The following is a 6,122-nucleotide window of genomic DNA, read 5'->3' as shown; positions in this document are numbered from 1 at the left end:
TCCCACCTGGCCGATGCGTCTTCTCCTGCTGTTGCCCCCATCATGTGCTTTTATGCCACAGGTCCACCCGTGATGGCGAGTGACCTCATGACTCCACCCAGCACGGATTCTCCAATGGCTGCCTCGTCCGTGGATGTGGAAACGCAAGCACGCTTTTCGCATTGATGTCATCTTTCAGAGTAGCGGTTCTCAGACAATAAATTTACTGTCTCGTTGGCCCGGTGGACAAAGCGAACATGATCTCCGACGAGGGGTGGGGTGGGGAAAGAGCAGGGGGAAAAGTTTATAAATCGGGCATAAAATAAAAGAGAGCATCTTCTAGCGATAAATCATGAGCTTAATGAAAGAACTGGACGTCATTTGAAATGGGCAGAGTATTGAAATGGCTGATTTATGAACCTGGGCAGGCCTGACGCAAAGGATCTGGGACTGAACGGATTGCGCTTTTTCTCGCCTCCCCCCCCCCTCCATCTTTTGAGAAGATGGATGAATGAGAATGAGAATCTTTGAAGCTGCCACGGCAAGACGGTGAAGCGCACGAGGAGGGAATGACAGATCCTATTTCAACTGCTTCGCATCAAGGAAAGTTGAGATGAAGTTCTCGGTGGACTTTTTCCCATTTGGTTTTTTTCTTCTTCCCTTTCCCCGCTTGCTGATGCCACATGCAAGAGGGATATAGGTGATCTGCCACGGCATTATAAAATATCAACATGTACGCAACCATGTCCAAAGAGCACGAGGGGGGTGTATTCATCAGGGGCTGCTGCAGCGCACCATGCCAGCAACGCTGGTCTTATGTGGGAATGTCAGCAACGACACTGAGCCGGTAGGTTGGCAGTGCTTGCCCCACTTTTGAGGGCCGGTGAGAGTATGACCAGAAAAGGGCACAGGCAAAGAAAAGGGAAGTCTTTCTAGCCAGGGACTGTGAGGTTGGCACAGATAGCCGACTGCCTGTTATGTGAAAAGACGTACGCTCCCTCAATGGTCACCTGGTCCAGTTTCCCAATATCCTCCAACTAAAGATACCCACTTTTAGTCCCTGATTGGCATGGCTGGCCCAAGATACCTGGGTACCTGAGGCAGGTCCCAAAATGGCACCTCCCTCCCTGCCAATGAAGAAGGGGTTGGAAAAAAGTTTGATATTGGGATCTGCTGCCCCAGTGGATTCTGTTGCCTGAGGCAGGTGCCTCATCTTGCCTCATGGGAGAGCCGGCCTGGTTGATTAGGCCTCCTCTATGTCCAAAGATTGAGGCAAAGGGAGCCCAGAGGAGGTGCTGTGAGTGTCATGAATTGTGTGGAGTGCATTGGGCCCCCCCCCCTGCACCAACCTCCTGGGGATTGGGCTCCTGAGGATGAAACGTGGACCTTTTGTTTTCAAAGCAGGTGCTTCTAATTATTCAGGTCATTTATTGTCCCCACAAAAACAGTCACATTGAAATATTCAGAAAGAACAAAGGTTAAAGCTGGGGTCAGGGAGTGTCCGCAGTAGGCTTCCCCGGCCTGCTGCCCTTCAGATGTTTTGGATCACAACTCCTATCAACCTCAGCCGGCACAGCTGTATGATGCTGCTGCTGCTGGGGCTGCTGGGAATTGTAGTCCAAAATATCTGGAGGGTGTCAGGTTGGGGGAAGCTGTTCTAAGGAGAGGAAAGGGCTGTGGCAGAATGGTCAGTGTGTGTGTGTTCGGGTGCAATACATTTATTCCTTCAGCCTGCTGTCATCTCAGGTCAAACAGGTTTGTAGGTTTTGTAGCATTTCAACAATCCAAAAAGCCTGTTTGACCAGAGACCAGATAAGTCACCAGCCAAACCTGTGCATAAATTCGATTCAAGCTTTAGTTTAACTCACTGACAAGGCTGCAAGTCAAGGGGACAGGCTTTTATTTTGAGGGGATACCATTTCTTTCGGAAAAAATATCAACATTGGGAAGGGGGAAAATATGGCCACGAACAGCACAAGGTCAACAATACTTTTCTTACCATTGTGCTACAGGGACATGGAATGAAAGCAAAAGTATGGGCAATGGCCTTTCTTTCAAACAATGAGGTTTTGTTCATTTCTAAGCCACTTGAGACTTCAGAAGGTGAAAGAGGCACTAGCATTGAGGGTTTTTGTTTGTTGGTTTTTATTTTTTATTTTTGTTTTATTTTTTTGTAGCCATGGGCCAATGTGGCTCCTGGCTTTCTCTAAAGTCAGTTTCTGAGAGTCACAAGTGGGGCAAACTATAGCAAGAGCTGTTTGACAGGGCTCCCTTGAGAGGTTGTGGACTCGCCTTCCTTGGAGGTTTTTAAGCAGAGGTTGGATGGCCATCTGTCACGGATGCTTTAGCTGAGATTCCTACATTGCAGGGGTTGGACTAGATGACCCCTGGGGTCCCAACTCTACGATTCCATGATTCCCATGTTGCCCACTGTGGGAACAAGAGGCTAGGTGGGCCACATTTGCTCTGACCCAGCAGGCCTCTGCTAATTGCCGCGGGAGTCGGAAAGTTGGATGATTAATCGGCATGCCATTCTCAAATGGATTGACAGCTCTCTCTTGATGGGAGAGGAGCCTGCTGCCTCCTCCGGCCCGCTCCTTCCTCCTTGGTGACTCATGGGCCTCATTTCATTTTGCTGTAGTGCAAAGTAATTAGGTCTGTGTGGAGACGGCGCGACCTCATTGCTCACAACAAACCCTTCTTCTCCTTCTCCTTCAACAAATTGCCAGTGACAAAAGCGTCAACCTCCACTCGGAGAAGCCACAGCAGAAAGCTAATGAAGGGAGACCTTCTTGAGAAGGTGCGGCCTAGAGAGGTGCGTCATGAAGAGGCTGGCAGTGGTGGGTGGGGGTTGCCTTTGCCCTCCTGCCTTCACCTTGGCTGCTCATCGCCTCTGGCCCATGACGGTGGCATCTTCCGACACAAACGGACGTCAGTCGGCACTGCAGCGGCATGGAGATGAACCAAGAAGTTTCTCCAAGTGTTGAGGCAGAGGACATGGAGGGAAGATCTCCGACAATGGTAGTGTTATAAGAAACAAACCTGCTCCTTTTCTCTTATGGGGTATCCAAGAACCCATATAGAGTCCTTAAGTGGGTCCCCTATTGGTAGGAGAAAATAACAGAGGCCAACCAGAGTACAGTGGTACCTCGGGTTACAGACGCTTCAGGTTACAGACGCTTCAGGTTACAGACACTTCAGGTTACAGACTCTGCCAATCCAGAAATAGTACCTAGGGTTACGAACTTTGCTTCAGGATGAGAACAGAAATCACGTGGCAGCAGTGGGAGGCCCCATTAGCTAAAGTGGTACCTCAGGTTAAGAACAGTTTCAGGTTAAGAACGGACCTCCAGAACGAATTAAGTCCTTCACCCGAGGTACCACTGTATATTGAGAAGCAAAGCAGCTAGTAAGCCTGATCTTTCTTAAACTGTTGCAACAGGGTCCCCGCTCACCACACATAGAAGGGAGGAGCACCCCGAACAATGGTGCAGAAGCCCTTATATAGACTTTTGAAATTGCCCACCCTGTAGCCCAAGACCACCACCCCTAAAACACCATACATACATCACAGAAGGAGGGGTCTACAGCAGGGGAGGTGGTCTACAGCGGTCTAAACAGGTACCGCTCCGGTGGGAAGGTAAACGGCATTTCCATGCGCTGCTCTGGTTCGCCAGAAACGGCTTAGTCATGCTGGCCACATGACCGGGAAGCTGTACGCCCGCTGCCTCGGCCAATAAAGTAAGATGAGCGCCGCAACCCCAAAGTCAGTCACGACTGGACCTAATGGTCAGGGGTCCCTTTACCTTTACTATTTCAGACACAGGGTTTATATATGTATGTGTTTACCTTGTACATTTATGAACATTTAATATATATTTGAGACCTTAGAATTCTTATAACAGCAGGATAAGGCCTAGAACAGGTTTTTGAGATCATAGGTGACAGGTGCCTACTTTGGGCAACACCGGTGCCACGCTAGTGAGCAGCTTTCCCCTTTCGTCCATTTGATGCCACCTCTGCCAAGAAGCAAGGAGTGGGGTTGCACTCTGGGCCTCCGTGAAGACTCACTGGTTCTTTCCTAAACAATCCCTCAAGCATCACACCAGGACGATGTACGTATAGCAAGGGGAGGGGAGACACAACTGCCCTGCCTTGGCAATACAAGCATCTCCTAAGAGAGGCCTCCAAACACTTTCCCAGCTGCCAAAACATCGCTCTTTATAGTGCCTTCTCTAGCACGGAGCCCTGCTGGGCTGGCATGTGACCCATACGGCCCCTTCTGCCCAAGCGGAGCCTTTTCGAGCAGCACGCTGGCATTTCACAACCAAAACCCTCCCCGCCCCGTTCACCATGAGGGAAAACAAGTCTGGCATGAGGCCAGAGGTGCCTCCTCACAGCCGAGTCCCCTCTCAGCCCCCAGCAAGGGCAGGCCTCCTGGGAGAGATTGAAGAGGCTGCCCCAAAAGGAGGCCCCAGTCCTTGCCGCTTCCCAAGACGAACAGTGACTCTTGGGGAGACGGGGAGATGTTGCAGCCTAGATGTTTAGGTTTCACTTGCTGCTCTAAAGGCAAGCCGAGGGGTGCACAGGGTATCACAACTATGATGTAATGCTTGTTGTTGTTTAGTTGTTCAGTCGTGTCCGACTCTTCGTGACCCCATGGACCAGAGCACGCCAGGCACTCCTGTCTTCCACTGCCTCCCACAGTTTGGTCAAACTCATGCTGGTAGCTTCGAGAACACTGTCCAACCATCTCGTCCTCTGTTGTCCCCTTCTCCTTGTGCCCTCCATCTTTCCCAACATCAGGGTCTTTTCCAGGGAGTCTTCTCTTCTCATGAGGTGGCCAAAGTATTGGAGCCTCAGCTTCAGGATCTGTCCTTCCAGTGAGCACTCAGGGCTGATTTCCTTCAGAATGGAGAGGTTTGATCTTCTTTCAGTCCATGGGACTCTCAAGAGTCTCCTCCAGCACCAGAATTCAAAAGCATCAATTCTTCGGTGATCAGCCTCCTTTATGATCCAGCTCTCACTTCCATACATCACTACTGGGAAAACCATAGCTTTAACTATACGGACCTTTGTTGGCAAGGTGATGTCTCTGCTTTTTAAGATGCTGTCTAGGTTTGTCATTGCTTTCCTCCCAAGAAACAGGCGTCTTTTAATTTCGTGACTGCTGTTACCATCTGCAGTGATCATGGAGCCTACCTGGAGTAGGAACCGGCAAGCCACTCCAGTATTCCTGCCAAGAAAACTCCAATGACATAATGCAGTGGTTCCCAATTGTTGGTCCCCCAGTCCTCAGGGGGTCTGCATAACCCACCCAAGGGGTCCTTGGCACCCATTCACATAACAAAAGCTACCATTGAGATATAAAACTTTCAAAAGTAACTGGTCAGTGGCTTTGCTTTTGAAAAGGGGGCGGGTCCGCAGTACCGGTACTTGGCCAATTGGGAGCCACTGATGTAGTGAAATTTTGGCCTTGCAGAGGGTGCCGCTGAAATTTGAAAGGTCAAAGTCTGCCCCAGATTCCCCTCTCCACTTGGGTACTCTGGGCTTTAAAATTTGTTTCAGAAATCTACTGCTCGGCTTGAAATTGCTTACACTACAAGTGAGGAGGCTTATAATTGCACTCTGCCAGCAGATGGCGCCGGTAACCTTGCTTGCCATTTATTTTTCCGCCCCAGATGGCAGAAGCCCAAAACGGGTTTGCATCTGGGGCTCTGAGGTCCCCATGCCCCGTACTTTTTATAAGAGGCAATACATATATACAAACCTGTGGTTCTTAAAGGATCAAACACCGCTTGCTTATTTGCTTAATTTATGCATTGCTTCCCAAGAAACACCTCATAGCAATTAACAGTAATAAAAGATCAACAGTAAAAGCGATTTCATACACAGACTTGGGAGGGAGCTCCGAAGGGTTGTGGTGCTGCTACACTAAAGGCCTGATTCCTGCATCATGTGGGAGTGGGACAGATCTCTTCTATCTGCAGCACAAAGTCTGGTCTGCAAAGCATGCTATAGAGTCATAGAATTGTAGAGTTGGAAGGGGACCATGTGGGCCTTGAACCCACAACCTTGAGATTGCCTCAAGCTCTACTGACTGAGCTACCAGCTGAGTATATAAGGGGCAATATGTTCTCTTA

The sequence above is a fragment of the Podarcis melisellensis genome, assembly GCF_964234715.1.
Source record: "Podarcis melisellensis genome assembly, chromosome: 8".
In the NCBI taxonomy this organism is placed as follows: domain Eukaryota; kingdom Metazoa; phylum Chordata; class Lepidosauria; order Squamata; family Lacertidae; genus Podarcis; species Podarcis melisellensis.
The sequence above is the reverse complement of the archived record's forward strand: the minus strand, read 5'-3'. Positions refer to the sequence as shown.